The sequence below is a fragment of the Pinus tabuliformis genome, chromosome J, assembly GCF_031772625.1.
Source record: "Pinus tabuliformis cultivar Carrire ecotype Pingquan chromosome J, CPIR1, whole genome shotgun sequence".
Lineage (NCBI taxonomy): Eukaryota > Viridiplantae > Streptophyta > Pinopsida > Pinales > Pinaceae > Pinus > Pinus tabuliformis.
In genome coordinates, this window is record NC_142295.1 from 285,294,225 (window position 1) to 285,314,781 (window position 20,557).

The window sequence follows — 20,557 nt, forward strand, 5'->3', positions numbered from 1 at the left end:
ACATGGCTTCTCTGCCCCACCTCCATGCATAAAATTTTGTGCGACTTAATGGTGGAGGGTGTCCTGGGTCGTTGGATCGGCATGTGCTCTAGCTATTAGATTTGAGTGATGTGCACCTCTATTGGCACCCCGCCCGTTTTTTCTATAGTAGTACACCTAGGTCGTGAGTACCCACCAATGTTCCTATGTGGCATGTTTCAGATTGCATGCACCCACATGTTCCTGGCACTCATGGATCATGATGTTATGGTGTTGTGCATCAATGGCCATGAAACATTATCAACGCATCAGTAACTCCCATTATGATGCTCTATATGATTAAACTTAGTGAGCCTTTTTCTTCTTGTAGTGGATTGAACCAAGATTCCAAGGATTCCATACTAAAATTTGTACAGGTGTTGCATTTGAAACCAATAGTTGAATTTGTTGAAGTTTTTTTATAGGAGAGACCTATTTTATTTGGGCCTTCAATAATTAGATGCCGATTCTTGTCTTTTTCATCTAGTCAATCCTTCCATTAATTTCTTGTCCAATATGGTATTCCTATGGGAAATGAATCATGAGAATCTATGTGTTCCTTTTTCCACTCTAGCATATGGTCAAGAGTTATGTTAGCTCTCTTATAGATCTGCACTTCAACATCTATTTCCTGTAATTTCTTCTCAATCCATATAAATAGTTGTTGAATTTGTTATATTTCATATAGAAAATACACCTATTATATTTGGGCCTTCAATACTTGGACACCAATTCAAGTCTCTTGCATATAGTCAATCTTTTCATTAGTTTCCTATCTATGGTCTTCCTTGAGTTTCTTTAGCTCATTTGTATGAGATTCCCTAAATTGTGTTGCCTACTCCTCATACTGAGATTTCAAGGACTTGGATAAATCTATGCATTGCATTTCTAATCCTTCCTTCTTTTTGGCCTCTAGAAGTTTCTTTTGGTTCTTTAATTATTGTTGAACTACCCTTACTATATAATTCAATTGTTCCATGTCTGAGGATATACTCTAAGTAGCGGCCTTTGTAGCTATTGCTAGGGCTCCTAGGATCGAGGTTGTATTGATATTATCTTGCTAATTAATTTTCCTGAAGATACTTTAGATAATCCTCTATTATGGACTTTTTGATAGAGCATATTCTTCTTCACTCATCCCAATATTCCTTCTCTTCGATACATTGTGAATAACTTCCTTTCATGATCTACTGTAATAATAGTCGCTTAAGTCAAAAAAATCATCATCAATATCCCTATGGTGACTTAGAGGAGGTGTAGCACATGTATGATTATCAATTAGAGGGATTGAAGAGATTGAAATCTACATGATAATAGGATCATGTACTAGAGTAATTTATGGTACATGTAGCTCTAAAACTTCTCATTGTTGTAAATACTATGGGGAATGATGTGCTCCTTCTCCTTACTGGTTTCTTTGTCTGATATGCTCATCTCTACCTATGGTTCATCGTCATGTATAGTGATTTGCTTGATGGTTGAGGCTCTAACCTGGGCTGACTTTTGTTATTGTAGTCTCATTTCAACCTCGATCCTTTTCCTCTCAAGGCATTTTTCATTGAGCTTATTTTCTTCGTCCTTCACTTCCCATACCACTTCTATTTCAAATATATGTCACTCTTTTTCCCTATCTCTTTGGTTTGCTTCTCGAAGTTGAATGTTTGACAATAATTCTTCTATTCACAGTTGCATCCTTAGCTCTACTTACTTTGAGGGGATCATAAAATACTAAATCATCTTGATGAAATTCATGCTTATACGTCTAAGTGTATTCAAAGTTGCATCCTTAGCTCTACTTACTTTGAGGACATCATAAAATACTAAATCATCATGATGAAATTCATGTTTATATGTATAAGTAAGCCTCAGAGACATATAATGTTCTTTTACCACATCATGGGGCTCAATATTTTTTAAAGTAACTATCGGAAGATTTAACTCCTTACTGTTGTAATGTTTTTTAATGGCTTGATGTAATTTTTTCAGGCCATATTAAACTATTCTTAGTGGAAACCCTGACCATGACCTCTTGTTGTTATTCAACAATGCTAATTCCATCCGAACTTCCACTATTGATATGAAATTTCTTGGATTAGAAATTAATCGAGGAAAATTTGAAGAATCAAATGTGGTTGCATTGAACGGTAGAACACCTTGATATATGTATAGTTCCCTCACTATGACAATTTCCAATCTCCATAATAGTGTTCCTTGTTCCTTCGGATAAACTAGCTGCCAAAAACTTGAAGAGTACCTAGTGACTTTGGGCCAAAAATTGATCACAAATTCCTTAAGAGAACTTGATGTATTGATCTGCCCATGGGAATTAGAAATATATATGAATAGGAGCGAGATATAGATTCCATTTTTAGTTCATTCCTAGAAACTCGTTCGTAGCACATAAAACATCTACCAAATATGCTAACATGTAGAAGGATGTGATCTAGTTTGTCAGGATGTATTTCACCTTTAAAAGAGATTTTAATAAATTGTTGGATAAAATGTTTTCCCTATTGAATATGCATCCTTTGGAGACTATCTCCGCCGCCAGGGGTATCCATTCAATCCTAAAGTGTGATGTATTGAACTCTCCATAGAGTCGACTAATCATCGTTGTAAGGTGGAAGAAGGGATGTCACAAATATTATGTGGGGTATTATTTGTTAGTGAATTCTTTGAATGCATGAGTGTCCCATCACCAATATTTTATGGCCTTGATACACTTTCCAAGGTGAATCATAAATAATTTCTCAATGAAATGATTAGTTAATTTAGCCTCTGCCTATTGGAGATGATACATCTCATGGAATGAATCAACCTTTAGAGAGGCTAAAATCTAAAATTTGATGTTAATAATAACTTCTTGGTTTACATTTATCTGTGTTGCTTCCCATCTAATCATGTCGTTATATTGAATTATCGGTTCTCTGGTATAAATTCAATATATCCATGACTTATAATATTACATATTGCCATATAATGTTCACTCTGTCCATTGAACTAAGAATTTCTGTAGATTCAGTAAATCCCAACCCAATCAGGATGAGTGTTATTTCCATAAAAGGCCTTTGTGTCTCCATAACATATTTCTCTCATAGGTAAATCAGACACCATGGGCTCTATAATAGAGATCTTTCATCCCTTACCATGTTTGCTTTCAACATCCTAGCAACTGAATATTTCATCAAGACATGCATGCAAAGAAAAACATTATAAGTTCAACAACACACACACACAAATATAGATATATTTCAACATATTGTCGATTAAAGATTTCATCAAGACATGCATGAAAGAAAAACATTATAACTTCTACAACACATATATTTTATAGTTCATGCCAAGAAATTAGAACCATCCACAACAACTTATTGAGATAAAAGTTTGACTTGACACAATGGAATTAGTGAGCAACAAGCACAACATTAGTATAGGGAGAAACAATCAAGCTAAAAAAAAGAGTAATGATGCAACAATGAAAGAGTGGCGGGAGGAGCTTGATTGAACACTTTAAAAGAAAAAATACTCCATAATAGCTGGATAAGACCTATAATGAAGACAACAATTCAAAAACTAGATAAAGGTTTTAATGTGTTCTTGGAAAACATCAACACTAATGGGAATGTATTGGGATAATCGTTTGGGGGGGGGGGGGGGGGGGGGGGGGGGTTGGTAATAAGCTTAATTCGAGTTGCTATCCATTATACGAAGCTACCACTAGTGAATATATTTTTTTGTGAGGTGTGTGTATGGATTGGTGGAGATGATTTAGAAACAACCCAGTCATTAATGCTATAAATCCACATTGATTGTTATTATGACTAATGGTAATTCAACATTCCAGGAAAAAAAGGTATCCTCTTGGTCGAGATATATATTCTTGTTGAAGAACTCTTAGGAGACAAGTTTGGACAAGGGTGGCCCTCTCTAAAGTGAAGACAATTCACTAGAATTAGATAATTAGTGAATTTTCCTCTATAGGATCGGTATTGCTGTCGAGAGAAAATGATGTGTGTCAAAACTATTCTTAGTAAATTCTGATACTTATGATCTCCAATACAAGGTATACAAGAGGAGCAAAAAGTTTTATCTTACATAGTGTTGATGTTAGAGGATCAATTGAAAATAAAACCTGTTATTGTCACAAACCTAAAAGCTTTCGACCTCGAATCTATGATACTGGGTATTTCTAAAAGAGAAGGAATAATATTTTTTTCATGTAATGTAGATTTTTCCAAACTTCATCCTATGACAAGGGAAGATATCTACTTGGATGGAAATTTCCCGATGGGATAATTACGAGTCTTATGGGTCTAGAGAATTTGACTCTATTGCTTAATGTTGATGAGAAACTATTGATGGAGGGGTCTTGCAAAAATTTGATTTTAGTTAGGGGAGGCTTGTTGGGTAAAAAAAATAGGAACATTAAAGTGAGCTTCTTTATTCATATAAAAACAATAATATATTAGACACAAATAATTGATCTTCGATGCATGCACTACATAGAACCATCCTCTAGATTCCTCCTACTTGACCCATTAGAGTTCTCCTCCAACAATATTTCACTCCAAAAGTGATGAGGAATCAACAAAATATAAGGGAGATATGGAGAAGACATGGAAACTAGGGTTTCTTGATTTGTTGGGGGGGGGGGGGGTGTGGTGGTGGGGTCTTAAAATCATAGGGAGACAAGCGTGTGCCTCAAGGAAGTATGTCAGAGTTGGGTTGCAATAATAGTAAAACACTTTTCTCATACCCAAGGCAATTATGTTAGAGTTGGGTTGCAATAATAGTAAAATACTTTTCTCATACCCAAGGCACCATTATATACCACAAAAAATTAGTTGGGATGGTTATGACATGGGCTACAACAATTGGATTTTCATATAATATATAACCCCCCAAAAAAGCACAAAAACACACACATTTATATTCTTTTGGTCCATTTTTTAGGCATATGGAAGCTTTTTTTGAGATACTTGTGAACATACAAGGCCCTCTTTTAGGAAAGACACAAACGTATGCTTGATGCCAAAATAAGAAGAGCGTATGGGATTCTATAAATTATTCTTAAGAATTTTTAGGGAAAATCAAGTATGGCATAGGAAAAATAGAAGATTAGTTAGCCAAATATGCATTTTAAAATAAGAAGTGGAAAAAGATGCTATAATGTGTACAATTCTCTCCAAAATTTTGAGGTAAACGTTGGATCTCTATCTAAAATAATGCCTTTGAAACTCCATGCAATCCACTGATTTCCTTCATGAATATTTCTACAATTTTAGCTACCTTATGTCTAAGTTTTAATGCAACATAATAAGTAGTTTTTGCTAATTTATCCTTCGTTTATATTATTGAATCATGTTTCCTTCTTGTTATAGGAAATTTTGTTGTACAATCAATGGTTACAACTCCTCATTTCCACTCTAAAATTGGCAATCACTATGGAAAACTAGATAGATATCTATAGTTAGCATTCATTCTTTGACATTCCATGTATTTGGCAATGTAATTAGCTACATCCTTCATCATTCTCAATAAAAAAAATATGAGTTTTCATTTTTAAAATTCATTATGATAACCAAAGTATGCTACATATGAACATTGTGAATTTCTTTCATAATTAATTTTTCAATTCATAAAAACTATACCCTATATTTATAGAAAAATGTACCACCTTAATATAAATTGTATTCTTTAAATTTCAATGGTACTTTTTTTTCAATATTATTTTACCTATAAGCAATACCAATCTGTAACAATCTGTAACAATAAGTGCTAAAATTTTATTTCGCAAATCTAAAATATGCACACTAATAGTCGTAGCTTGAATAAAGTGCACCATTCTATTAAGTTCATTTGGAACTTCATTCTCCTTTCCTCTTATGTTTTTAATATCAAAATCACATTCTCCTTTCCTCTGATGTTTTTTAATGTCAAAATCCCATTCCGTCAAAGATTCCAACCATCTCAGTGAAAAAAACAATGAAAAACCTTCGAGAGAAAACACCCTCACATCTACATAAACACTTCTAAATCGCAAAACCTATTTTTTCACCCCTTCTCGGTCGATCAAATTCACAATCTATTTATTTAAATAAACACAATGTTTGTACGATCACTTATTTAAACTATATCATTAAAAATTAGTGATTTATAATGTTAAATGTTTTATTTATTTCAAACATTAGTCTATATGTATATGCCAACTTAAACCTGGAAAAAGTTACAAATGTCCCTCACACTTTGACAATATGCCTGCCAAATGTTTCAAACAGTTAGTCTAGTTCCATAAAATAGAGAAAAGCTATTTACATTTATAATTGCTTAGAAAATTAAAACTAAGTTTTATATATATCTTATTATGTTAATTTTTCGGAATATGTGTTGGTCATATATTTGTGTTTGGCAATATTTATTCATTATATTCATCCTATAACCGTATTTAGTAGTATTATCTCGAAGGTTTTCGCAGTGTGTTTGTCATTTTTTGTTTTGGCTTTATGTTTGCCATTTTTTCCTGTTTTATTTTTGCATTTTATTCCATGTTGATATTAAAATGTAATATAATTTGTTTACTAATTATTAAAATAAATGTACTTGTTTATTTTCAATATTACCGTAATTTAAATTTATACATTTAATTATTTTTTATTATAGTATTAAAAATTAATAATATTGATATTTTTTAGGTGTACGTTACATATTGTTATAAATATTTCGCTGTTTCGTGAATAATTTGTTTTGTGGGTTTAAGTCTCTGAATATATGTTGTAATGGTTAGTTTGTGGAATTTTTTATATAGTTTTAGTTGGTATCTAGAAATCCATTTTTTTCCCTTTCCACTCAAAAATAAAAATCAAAATTAAAAAAAGAAAGAAAGATACATAACACATGCCAAAGAAAGAGGTAAACATTTTCCTCATTATTGGCAGAAGACCTCACAAATTTTTACATTGTAATTTTTTATTTTATTCTATTTCCTCTCTCTTTATAATGAGAATATTAACCACTACTACCACCATCATAATCATTTGTAACCATATACAATATTTATATTTAAATATTTTATTTATAACTCTTATTAGAATGTTACTTGGATTTTTAAAACTTTATATTTAAATTTAAATAATAAACATATCATGACTTCATACATAATATGTATGTAATATGTATGTAATAGGGACTTAATAAAGAACCTCAAAGAAAAATGGCAAACATATAGTTATGAAATTAGATGTATTATCAATGTTTCAATCAAATTAAAAAATAAAATTATTTCCATATGTTGAAATGTGAAATTTATATAAATATAAATAGTATTATTAAGAACCTACATATATTTTGACTTGAGATTTACCAAGCACTAAGGTGAACCAAATTTCTTGAGATGCATTTTAAGATATTTAATCTCTCTTTAAGCTTGATAAATCTAGTGTTAAGATGGATCTATTATGGTTCTATTCAAACTCTCATAAGATATATATAGCTACAACATATTTTATAAAAAAAATTATTTAACTCTTTAATATGATATGCATAACATTATAGCTTAGAAATAAATTTATTACAAGTATTAAGTTTTTGTCTGTTATTCACTAACTTTAAATACAAAATTCTAAAACATCATGATTATGAATATGTCATTATTATTTTAAATTATAAAGCAATATAGATTTATAATTCATAACTAATATTTATATTATACATATATTTTAGAACTCAATATACAAAAATATTTTTACTTCTAATTTTATTATATATAGATATAGCTATATACATATTTACATTACATTTTTCTTTCACATGTTATATAGAAAAAAAGAGAGAGGAAGTTCATTTTAAGATTTTTTCCTTTTTAATAGTTATTAACTAAATTTAAATATAAAGATAAATATAAATTATTATTATTTATTTTTACAATGTAATTCGCATATTATGATTTCTTTTAATTAAAAAAATATTTATAATAAAAAAAATTGTGAACTTCTTATCATTTTTTATTAATTTTTTAATTGAACCCAAATTATGTTTTATTATGTGTATTACTTGATTGACATAATAATGTTGGTATTAAAACATTCCATTTAAGAATGATTTTAATAGTTTTTAAATTTTATTTGTTAGCTTTATATTAAATATCTAAAGAATAACACATTTCTCAAATTAATTTTTTCTTTTCAAAGATACAGTGTAAGAGTTTTATTAGAAAAGAAGTTGGGATCTTGTAGAAAATCGTTACATTTCTTCAAAATTACCAATCTCGTTTATGGGTTTAAGGTTGAGCATCAATGCTCTATCCAATCCCTCAAGTAATTGTCCCATGATACACAAATTTTAGTCTTATTCCAACTAAATGTTTTCCAAAATACTCCTAAGATCGAGATACATTTACATTCCATTTTCACTATATTTATTTAATTTTGATTGGCTTCTTGTTTTCCTTAGCAAATTATTTTTTGACCTTCTTCCCCACTTGAATCCGACTCACATTTTTGGTATCTGACCCTTTGATGTGTGAGCATTGTTGTCTTTCGTTTCTTCCTTATTGGTCTGATATGCCCAAGAAGTCGCTTTTCTAGTTGATTTCCTTGAGGATTTTGAGGGGGATCAGACTTTCACTAGGGTACATTGCACTTTCATTGTCGTTAAATCCGGGGATTCTCATACACATCTTCTTGACTCGTTTTTGTTTCCTTTAGTGAATCTTCTTTGTCAATAAATTTTTCTTGTTTTTCCTTTAATTATTTCTTACCTCGAATCTCTTCTTCTTTATATAATGTATAATGTTCTCTCTAAGGTCCTTCGACCCATTTGGGCCTCTTGTTATTCTTTTGAACTCTGTTTTTTTGCAATTCTTTCAGTGGTTTTTTATTACATGCCCTATTTCATAACATGATTGACATCCAAATGAAACATTTTCATAATCCAGTCATAACATGCTTGACATCAAGATGAAACATTTTCATAATCCAGCTTCTAAACCCATACATAGTCTTGGAATTTCCAGATTAATCTTAGTAGGAAAACCCTTGTTGAAATCCATCTCAACACGTATTCGATCATAAGTGGTTTTATAAAAATTTACAGATTATGGGTTGTGGCAATAAAACTTCCCTAATGCATTACAAATGGAAGATAATGTTTGAAGGATCAAAAGATATAGGGGAAGGTTCTGGAACCTTATCCAAAAAGGATTCAGGGAGACTGACACCATACCTTATCCAAAAAGGATTCGTTGAGATTGACACCATAACTAGATCAAAAGAGTGAGACCAGGGCTTCATGAAAAGGCTAGCACTACCCTACAAACGAGGATCCACCTTATCCTCTATATTATCAAAAACCACAATATAAAAACCCCAAGCCAAAGGGTAAATATTTACATCATCAGTCAATAGGAGTTTACATGTATCAGGGATCTACTTGTGGAGATGGGTGAATTATGGCCAAAACCCATTAAATCTACAAACCAGACCCTATTCTAAAAATAAATAAACCTTGAAAGCATCTTCTTTCAAGGAAACATTAAGGGCCGAAGTTTCTTGAACAACCCTAAAAACTGATGCAAATTTCAACATGGCACTCTTTAACTACCATTCCTTCAATATATTTCTTTTTCTTATTAAAAATTGGAAAATGCAAAAACAATGTAATCACTACTCCACATCCTCACTCTCTCCCATGACTTGAAATATTTTATTCATGATCCACAAATCTCCCAAAAATTAAACTCCATCTCCGTCTTAACATACTAATATAACTCCATAAATCGCGAAAGAATAACCCATATGATAAAGCAATTAACCCTAGAACCCCATTATGTTACTACATAAGCCACGGGATGGATGAAGGCCAATAACCCAACGACCAAACAACTAAGAGAAATACCTGAAATAATAGATTTGTTGAATTTTCTTTAACACTGGTGTGTACATATCAGGTTAGGCAGCCTACGCAGAAAACCCCTTTTCAACTAGTTGCAATTAAAGAATTTCAATGGATTTCATAGTTTAATTTACTAGGATTAAAATCATAATCTCCTTCTTCTTCTTTTTTTAATTGAACTATCGACTAAATTTACATATTTTAAATACTTTCACTTTCTCTATACCAAATTTTTATATTTTAAATAATTTTACTTTCTATAAGCCAAATTCTTTATTTTAAATAATTTTACCTTAAACGTAAAAGAAGGGCACACTACCTAAGTTTTCCATATCATATTTTACATGTGCGACGGAGTCATCTAGTTATTTAATCCATCATATAACACGATTAAAACAGGATCAGAAGAACAGTTACCCGTAATTTGTCTTTTAAGAAACTTGACTTTTGACTTTACTTATCATTTTTAATTTATTTTAAAATTGATTTGTCACTTAACAAAATCGACTTTGCTCATAAATTTTAATTGATTTTAAGGTCACGTTTAACTTGCAAATAGGAAATCACTAAATAAAATTATGTTCACGTTTTTTTTTTATGTTCAATTTTATATTTAAAATAGGAAAAATCACGAGGTTGTTTTTATTACACCTTTCAGGTTCACAGTAATATGATGTAGTTTCTCGTAAATGTGAGTTTTAGTCAGTGTAGTTGGTGAGATAGTTTGATAGATGTAGCCACAATGAATGTGCACTAATGGTAGCATTGGAATTCATTATGTGAACTAGTCATGTTGAAGTCAATTCATTTTCGAGCAAGTCATTTGAAATGGATATGTGGGGTGCCAAGCTTTCGATGCTCAATGTGACATTATGTTATCATGATAGGTGGTGTGAACAAGACTAATTACGTGTGCAATGGAGATATAAGAAACTATGTCCTCAATGTTCTTTACGGGAATGTACAAGTATAACCACTCTCTATGCTTCTATCAATGGGAGGATTTCAGCAACTAATGGTATTAACCATGTCCTTTGTGATAAGAAAGGAAGTATTAATCTTAAAGATCTCTATATGAAGATGGAAATTGAATTGTTTGGGTTGTTGGTCCAATATGCTTGGTCCTCTCTTTGGTAGAAAAGTCTCAGTGGTCTCTTTGTTCTCCCTTTTCCACCATTGTTGTTTAGTCGAGGTGTGCCATTTCTAGGATATTGTCCTCTAGTCATTTGTAAGTGTATCAAGTCCCTTTTGTTGTGTGGGAATTCTTAAGACAAGTGTCCTCACTCCTGTCCTCTAAGTTTTTATTCCTCCCTCCTTCTCTCTATGAACGTTAATTGGGGTCTCTCTATTCTCGTTAAAGGACATAAGTTATTGCATGGGTATCTGTTCCAAGTGTATGCTAGTTTGTGTATATTACATGATTAAATTGTACTCTCATTGGTCTTCCATGCATATTTTCTCTCCTTTTATTTTTGAGGAGCTTTTGTAGCACACAATGGTCACATTGGAACTAGTTGTGGGCATCTTTGGGGTTGGGACATGAATTTTGGGTGCCTACTTTTATGTCCATTCTTGGAGGAAATCATTAGGTCGTTTCTTTGGTTGTAGACTCCTCTATTTATTTTAGTCTTTTTGATATGGATAAGAGGGACACGCGGAAGGTAACTCAACTAGAGTGGGTTGAATGAATATGCTAGTTGTAATAGGAAATTTTTCAATTTCAATTTCATCATACCTAAACAATATCCATCTCAACCATTGAAATGGAATCTATAATGGAATGTAGGTTTTAGATGCATAGTAGTGAGGATGAGCTTGCTTCTCTTTTTCATCAACTAAATGATCAATTCCCTCTCAACCAACTTCAAATAGGCCAATTCTCTCTTGGGGTTTTTGTAAGAACTAATATTGTTACTCATCTGGATTTAAATATCAAAGTACCTCCAATGGAATAAATTGATTGTGGTAAAGATGACCACCTTATCTCCATAGCTAGTGTTAATGCGCCATAAATGACTTAAGATTTTTTATGTCTTTTGGAGGAACTATGTAAACTAAATGTTAGTTTTGCAAGTCATGTAAGGAGGCTCTGGTTTTTTTGTTTGAAGATAAGCCCTACCTCTTAGTAGGTTTCGGTAGAATTAATTACCCTTTTGTTGCTTTTGTTGTATATCTGTGTTTTCAGGAATGGAGTTTTGATATAAAATTTCCCTATTCCAATTAAAAAAAGGAATTGGGTTTATATGTTTTTATATACATATGTGATGACGTTGATGCCATACTAAGTTGTAAATCATTTTGCTACTCTTAAGGAGAAAAATACCAAGAAAATGAGAATTATAAGTTATGTTAATGAAAAATTTATGTACCCTTTAATAAATTTATATCTTGAAAGCATATTGTTTTAAATAATTATTTTTCATAGAATATTACCCTAAATAATAGTATGGTATGATAATTGTTTTTGAATTTACTTATTAATCCTGAAAAATAATAAATATTATTGAAATTTTAAAGAAAGTCCACATTTTCTATAACACATTAGCGTAGCAACTTCCAAATTAAGATTGCTCAATAGTCATTGTACTTTCGATAGTAACTGATAATGCATTATCTTCCAGCCTAAAGATTAAAACAAACTAATTATCTTTAATATTTAAAGGCTAAAATTATTTCCATTTCTTTCGCAATATTAAATTTATTGTATATAAATCATATGATAATTATATATCATTTTGTTAATATACATCCCATTATAAGTGTCACTTAAAAAAACTTGAAAGTTATATCCTCTCAAATGGCCACTTGAAATAATAGGTTATTATAGTTATCGGTGTAATGATGATTTCCATTATCTTTATCATCCAGGGCCTGTGTGTTTGGACGTAACAACACCTAAATATTTTATTTTTCTTAACTATTAAATGATTGCTTTCATGTTCTCCATGTTCACGATTTTCTCATAACCATGGAACAGTTCAAGACAAAATATGTAAAAAGGTTGTATTTTTTTAACAAAAATTATGTCGTTTTACCTGATTTCGTTTTTGAAAATTTTCTGGATTCTTTCTTGGAATTATTGGGGCTTTTCATGGAACAAAGGCCCCAAGCTAAGTTGGATCTCGAATGATGTTGATATTATTTTGCTTGTTAAAACTTGGGAGCACAAAGAATCTAAGGTCCCTAACATAGATGGCTTTACACTATGGTCTAACTCGAACAAGCGATCCCTATAGAGGCATTGGGGGTATAACTTGTTACATTAAGAAGAACATCTCTCCCCATGCTAGGGTTTATAAAAACGACCCTTACAACCAATATAGTTGGATAGAGATCACACACATTTATGATAAAAAGACACACAGAGCAATCTTTTATTTTCCCCCCATCAATTCTAACTTCTATAAGTGAAGGAATCTAGATAAAAATAGTCCTTACAATGGTTTAGAGATTGATATTTCTAATCTAAGGAATGAAGGTAATATCCTTTTAATGGGTGACTTTAATGCTCGAACTTCAAGAAACCAAGCTATCCTTCTAAGCAATCATTCCAACCCTAATCCTCTTTGGTTAGACAAAGATCTTCCTCTGGCTAGCTGGTACAAAAGGAGCTTTGAAGACCGCGGGGAGAATTTGTTTGGGTCAGAGCTAGTCAAGCTTTGTAGTGCTCAGGATCTCATAATTTGCAATAGTCTAAAGAAGTGGCCCAATTCTAGCCAGATGACCTGCATCCACGGGCTTGGTAGTAATGTGATATATTATGTTATCCTTGATCTCTCTTTATACAACGAAATAATAAATTCTGACATCTTAAATGACCACGAGCCTGACTCTGATCATAGGCCTTTACTTATAACTCTCAACTTTGTCATGAATAGAGATCCCATAGAAAATAATACTTATAGCCAAAAGAACTTAATATTTGATAGAAATAAAAAACATCTCTTTCTAAATGAATTAAAAATTAATTTGATTCATTTATCTAGTATAAACAACATAGAAGAACTCTATCATAATTTTACTACAACCCTCTCATATTCTATTAACAAGTTCTCAATTGAAGTTTCAAGTAATAAAAGAAATAGCAAAACCAACCCATGGTATGACAAAGATTGTAAAAGTGCGAGGAGAGCAATTAAGGAAGCTATTGATGAATCTCTTAAAATTGACAAGATAAAAATATACAAAGCCCTAACTAAAAGGAAAAAAAGGCAGTATATTCGTAAAAGACAAGAGAATATCTTACACCTCTCTAAGGTAGCTCCTAAGAAATTCTGGAGGCAGATTCTAACTAGGAAAACTAAAGATAATAATAAAATTGCTTTACACAACTGGAATTCCTATCTTAAAAAGCTTTATGAATCTCCAAATGTCATGGATAACTTTGAAACCCTGCTCACTACAAAAGAAGTTTTCTCATTAGAAGACATTGATTTTGGGATTAATCGTTTGGCTAATGGGAAAGCTAAGGACATTGAAGGTTACCAGGTGGAAATCCTAAAAATTGGAGGTCCTGTCCTCATCCCCCACATCCACAAGCTTTTCAATCAAGCAGTCAAGCAAGGGTTCCCTAAAAATTGGACTGAAAGCCTCATTATCCCTATTTTTAAAAGTGGGGATACAAATAACACCTCTATTTATCAGACAATTATGATCAGCCCTCTCCTAGCCAAGTTATATGGTATTATTTTGGAAAAGAAGTTGAGCATGTGGCTTGAAGTGAAGGTAAGCAAGATAAAGGCCAAGCAGGTTTTAGAAGGCAACACTCAACAACGGACCACCTCATTATGCTTAGGATCATTGTGGAGGAATGCCGCAATGATAAATCCAATCTTTTCTGTTGCTTTGAGGACTTTAGAAAGGCTTTCGATACGGTTCCTAGAAACAACCTATGAAATAGATTAGAAGAGCTAAAGGTTCCTTTTGAGTTGAGGTCTGCCACTATAAGGTTATACGAGAATGTAATTTTCAAGTTAAAGAGCAAGGAGGGGTGGTCGAAAGATATTAAGTGTAATATCGAAGTTAAACAAGGTTGCCCCCTCTCCCCTACCTTATTTGTCATTTACATCGACAAGATAAAAGGTTGTTTAGAGGAAGCAGGATGTGCTAGCACGATCTTAGCTGGGATAGTCATCATCCTTCTTCTCTACGCTAAAGATATCGTTCTTCTTGCAAAGTGCCCATCTGATCTTGATGAGAAACTTAGTCTTCTTAAGGATTTCTGCTCTACCATGGGTATGATTGTTAATACTGACAAAGCAAAAGTTATAATTATCAAATCCAAGAAGGACACTTATGCTAATTTTATGTATGACAATAGTAACTTGGAGGAAGTGTCTTCCTACAAGTACCTAGGAATTGATATTCATCACAAGCTCAACTGGAACTACTATAGCATTGAGAAAATGATTAATGGGGGGTGGAAAGCTTATTTTGGTCTTGAAAATAATTGTAAAATGACAAATCTCGTAATGTGGGATAGAAAGAAGTTCCTCTTTGAAACTTTAGTCACTCCGGTTATCTTATATGGATGTGAGGTTTGGGGTTGTAGCATCTCTAAAGAATCCTGGAGAAATATTGAGCAAATACAGAAGCGTTTTATAACATATAACCTCAAAATGAAAAGCGACACACCCTATCCTATTCTCCTTATAGAAGTGGGTCTTTACTCTATTGAGAGCCTACCTATGACTAGGCTTCTATCGTACAAGCACAAACTCAATAACATAGGCGACCATAGACTTCCTAAACTAGCTTTAAATTCCAGCCAAAACCACCTAAGGCTCAAGCGAGGCTGGTATAAAGACACCAGGGCCTGGTTAAACCATTGGGAGATCGACGAGAATATTGCATTGCAAAACATTAATAACATTAAAAATATTGTTACTTCTAAGTTCAAGGAAAAAATGTGGTGTGAGAAAGATTTAGCAACTAAAAGAAAATTAAGATATTATAAGGAGGTCATCAACCCCACCCTAGAAGATCAAAAGTATCTCTTTGTTTTAACTAGCTCAAAGAAGAAAATTAATATAGCCAATATTAGAACAAACTCTCATGAGCTCCATAGTGAAATGGGTCATTGGACAATTCCTAAAACACCATGGATGGAAAGGTTCTGCCATCTCTGTGAGAATACGAACATCGAGGATGAAAATCACTTCCTCTTAGAGTGCCCCGCGTACAACCACATTAGATCTCACTTTCAAAATCTCTCTTGCAATACTAACCTTCCTAGCCTTTTATGATGTCAAAATTATAGTGAGCTAGGAGGGCTTCTCTCCAAGCTTTTTGAGCATAGGAATAAAATATTAAATTAAACTAAATAATTCGTTTTCTTAGCTCCGATAAACCAAAGTTTGGTCTCGGTGGACCTTAGCCATCATCATCATAAACTTAAATTACCAAAAAAAAGAACAATCACTCTTTATAATCCAACTCTTTTTATTTATAGAAAAAAAAATGTTATTTTATTGTAATTTTAATATATATATATATATATATATATATATATATATATAGATATATATATATATAAATTAAGTGGATAGATGTTTAATGTTGATATATTCTGGTCTTTTAGAGTTTAAATTGTATAATTTAAATAAACTAGCGAATTAAGCAACGACGTAGACATCCTTATGCTAATTTAAAAATATATAATTGATTTTTTATAATCATGCGAAAATTGAAATAGCAGTATTTTACTTCTTAAAGGATTTTCAGAATATATTGTGTTCACTCATGTGAATTGAGTCCCAAATGCTTCTAGAACTTCACAAATCTATCCCTTCAAACTTGAAAATAAAACACACCTCCCACAAAAAGCACAGCAAAAATTGAAATGCTATTACCGCCTCTCGTGGCATGTAATTGTTGGTCTGAGACGAATCTGACTATGGTTTTACTTTCCACCATGGCAAAGCACGTGAACAGAACGCATTTTATATTTGTGGCCCCCTAACGGGATGTACATGTAATCAATAAAAGAAACTATCTCTGTTTCTATAAAAACTTGATGATTTCGCTTAATAAAATAACATTTCATTCATCGAGTTCAATGGGCATGTCACAGAGGTTCAGATCGCAGAGAGAACAGTGGCCCGTCCTTTTCAACGAGCATGGGCGCAACTGTTGAACGGGGTACCTGCCCAGAAGCCAATCCACCAAATCACCAAAGCAGTACCTGCAGTATTGAACAGTTCCCTCTTCTTCCCCAAATCTTATTGGTTTTTGGTATAACCTTTATTCTTCGCACTGTTCCAATGTTTTTGAGTCTATATTTGTATAAATTGCAGTTTTTTTGCAGTGTAGATATGTCTCTGTTGCCTCCAACGGAGCCCATGGGGTCCTTCCCTTAGGAGCAAATAGGCCAGCCCAATGTACCACCACGGCGGTGCTGCTCAGTTCCATCTTCCCTGAATCTTAATGTTTCAAGGTATAGGTAGCCTTTGTTCTTCCTGCTATTGAAATGATTTCGAATTTATATTTCCATATGTTGGAGCTTTTTGCATTTTTATATCCCAGGACTGCCACGCCGGTTGCCGAGCAGCTGCCTTGCGCCCCTTTAACAATTTTCTACGCAGGGAAAGTGCACGTTTACAATGTCTCCCCACATACGGTAAGCCATGCCATTGTTACCCTAAGATATTGATAGGAGAATATTAAGTATTATGCAGTGAGTTAATCTTTTTTCTTCATTAAATATGAAAATTAAGTTAATCTTTTTCTTTACTAAATATGAAAATTAAGTATCATTCTTTTACTTTGTTCTCAATAAAAATAAAGTAACAGCTAATGAGCCAGATTTTCAAGCAGTTGTTTTCTGTCATCATCATTATTGAATGATAATAAAGTAATATCTAATGAACTCATGTAAATGCAGTGTGTTCTTGTTGTATGTGATCATCGTTGAATAAAAATAAAGTATTATATAATGAACTAGATGTATAAACAATGATGAATGAGAATAAAGTATATTTCATGAACGTAAAATTAATATATTAACTTAGTGTATGGTGTTTAATATTTACATATATATCTGTGTGAGTTTTGATTATAACAACCTAAATATCATGTTTTGAAATAATTTATAATTTACCGATTTCTAGCCAAGATCAGAGCTGAGATATTCTGGTGTTGTTGGGAGCAGGCAAATGAGATAATGACGGTGGCGACCAGAATTAGTGGATCCTCGAACAGTGGGATCCCACCGTGACGTGGACATGACCCAGGTCAGTTCCTCCGCATCACCTGTAGTCGTCCCTAACCACACCCAATCTTCTCAGATAGTAATACCTCGTAGGTAGACTTGTGACTGATTAGCCATTATTGCTAATCTAATTTGTTTACGACTACCTAATGCTTAAAAATAAATAGAAGCCACGTAATGTCCAATTACAATGGATGTTGCAGTGCCCCTTCAAGTCAAACGAGAGTTTTCTCTTCTGAGGTTTCTAGAGAAGAGGAACGACAGACTACAACGAAAGAGTACTTATGCTAGACATGATTGAATGTAATATAGTTTTATGTCATCATGTTGCAAACTTGTCTAGCTTCTTGGAACAGTTTGCTCCCTCTTTGGTCCAGTCTACAAATATAATTGAAGATGAACTACTTTTCTTAGAACATTTTCATTTTCTTACCGGCCTGTGTGTTACTCAACAAATCATCATTACAATATAGATTTTTTTTCAAATAATAGCGAGTAAAGTGGGCTTTACTTTTGCTAACTATTTTAGGACTTATTATGACTTTGGATTCGTAAATCAAGGAGGTGCAAACTTTCTATGAGGTGTAAAATTCTGCGAAAAAATTAATGATTAGAGTGATTTTTTTTGTAAGATTAGATTTTCATTCGGAAATAATACATGTAGATTAAGTTCAAAATTTTATAATTTCTTATTTTATAGGTTGTCATGATGTTTTTCAAATTGAAAAAAAACCAGAAAATAAATTAAACGTCAAGATAATATATAGGACAATGGCAGTGTCATTATAGAAATTTTTCTTGAAACATCTGACTCACTTGTTCACTAATAATTTGGGGAGCTCCAATAGGATTTAGAGGCTCAGCTCTAGTTGATTGTCATCATTGAAGGATAAAAGTCAAAGTTTGTTAATTTCATAGTAGGAATTGAGACTTTCTTCTTAAGCCTATTCACTTTGTCCATTAGTTCAATCATGTAGATTATCATTTTCTCTTGATAGTCTAGCTTATCTGTAGGTTCTTTTTCCATTAAAGTTTTGATATGCAAATAGAGGTTGATAGTTTGCATGTAGGAGGAGAAACAATTTCATGGTAGTAATTCAGACTTTCTTGTTAAGCTTGTCTACTTTATGATTTCCTGTTGACTTTCTACACTATCTGTCAACACCATTCCCATGAGAGTTTTGATATGACAATATAGGATGATAATTTGCATGTAGGAGGATAAACATGCCTTCGAAAAGTTTGTTACATTAGGTATCTAGTCTTTGGTTTCTCGTTTGACTTGCCTATGAGGAATTCAAATCTTCTAGCTTGTTTAAGTTAGTATTCAACTTTAAAAATGTTTCTTTCGGTCCCTTCATGGATGATATCCCTAGCCACAACAAAGTGAGCCACAACTTGAGAACAAGTTTGGTGGATAGAAGAGCGATATGTATCAGTGGTTGTTGCAGGGCTCGGAAGACTATTCCTACATCCATGTTGACAAGAGGAGAGAGGCATTCTAGCCATGTCGCAAAATGCACAAATAGAGAGTAAACTAAAGGGGATAACTGATAGAGAGTATTTGTAGTTAGGGAAGAGGATTAGAGGAGAAGCAGGGGAAAAACTAGAAGTGCACCAAGATCTTTAGTGGCAAAGGTGATAGGTCAGGGAAAAGGGGAGAGTGAGAGAGAACCCAATCTTTGGCAAGCTAGATGGAGAAAAGAGGAAAATGAAAAGACTTTCAAGAAATAGGCTCAAAGGGGGAAGTGTAAAAAGAGGCCACCCATATTTAACAACCCAAGGCAGGGGAGAAAAATATAGAAAGCTACTATCCAAAGACACATACAAAAGACCAAATACAACAAGTTCACTAGCAAAAAGATGATGTTGAACATGTGATTCCTTGGCCAAGTACATAGCGAAACAAACCTGCACCTTGTAATAGTTAATTTCTAGCTCTCAACCACAACTAAGCTTACATACAACAATAGCTCCATCATGAAACAGACACTCGCCTTTCCTCTCTTCAAATTAGTGCCCTCCATAAATGGAAACTCTAAAAAAACCCCTTGACAAATCATCACTGATTGTTTATGATATTATAAATACTAGAAAAAACTTTTTATCACCCTAGATATGACCTTCTCCCACCACCTCATTCTCATATAATTAAGTATTCTCATGTGTTAATACTTAATTAGTTACCAAATAGATTCCATGATTCTCACAAAGATGTTTATGCAAAGAAAGTTTAGAACGGATTATCTTTCACTTGAAAATATAATTCCTACTTTTCTCAGTTGTGATTTTTCTATGTAAAGGAGTTTGTTCCTAAGAGTTGTTTAGATCATTAAAGTTCGTTTGAAGATGATTAGAGAGGAATCAAGTCGAGTTGGTGTCTGAGCCCAGGTAGATTTTCGACCACCCACTGGCATCTGCATGTAGAACTCCTTGTTCTCG

General features: G+C 32.7%; 1 pseudogene; it reads left to right on the top strand.

The window, feature by feature from the left end:
* The window catches only part of LOC149226895 (putative CoA ligase CCL7), a 53,089-nt pseudogene extending 34,968 nt beyond the window's left edge, over positions 1–18,121 (top strand).
* Positions 18,122–20,557: the final 2,436 nt, after the last annotated feature.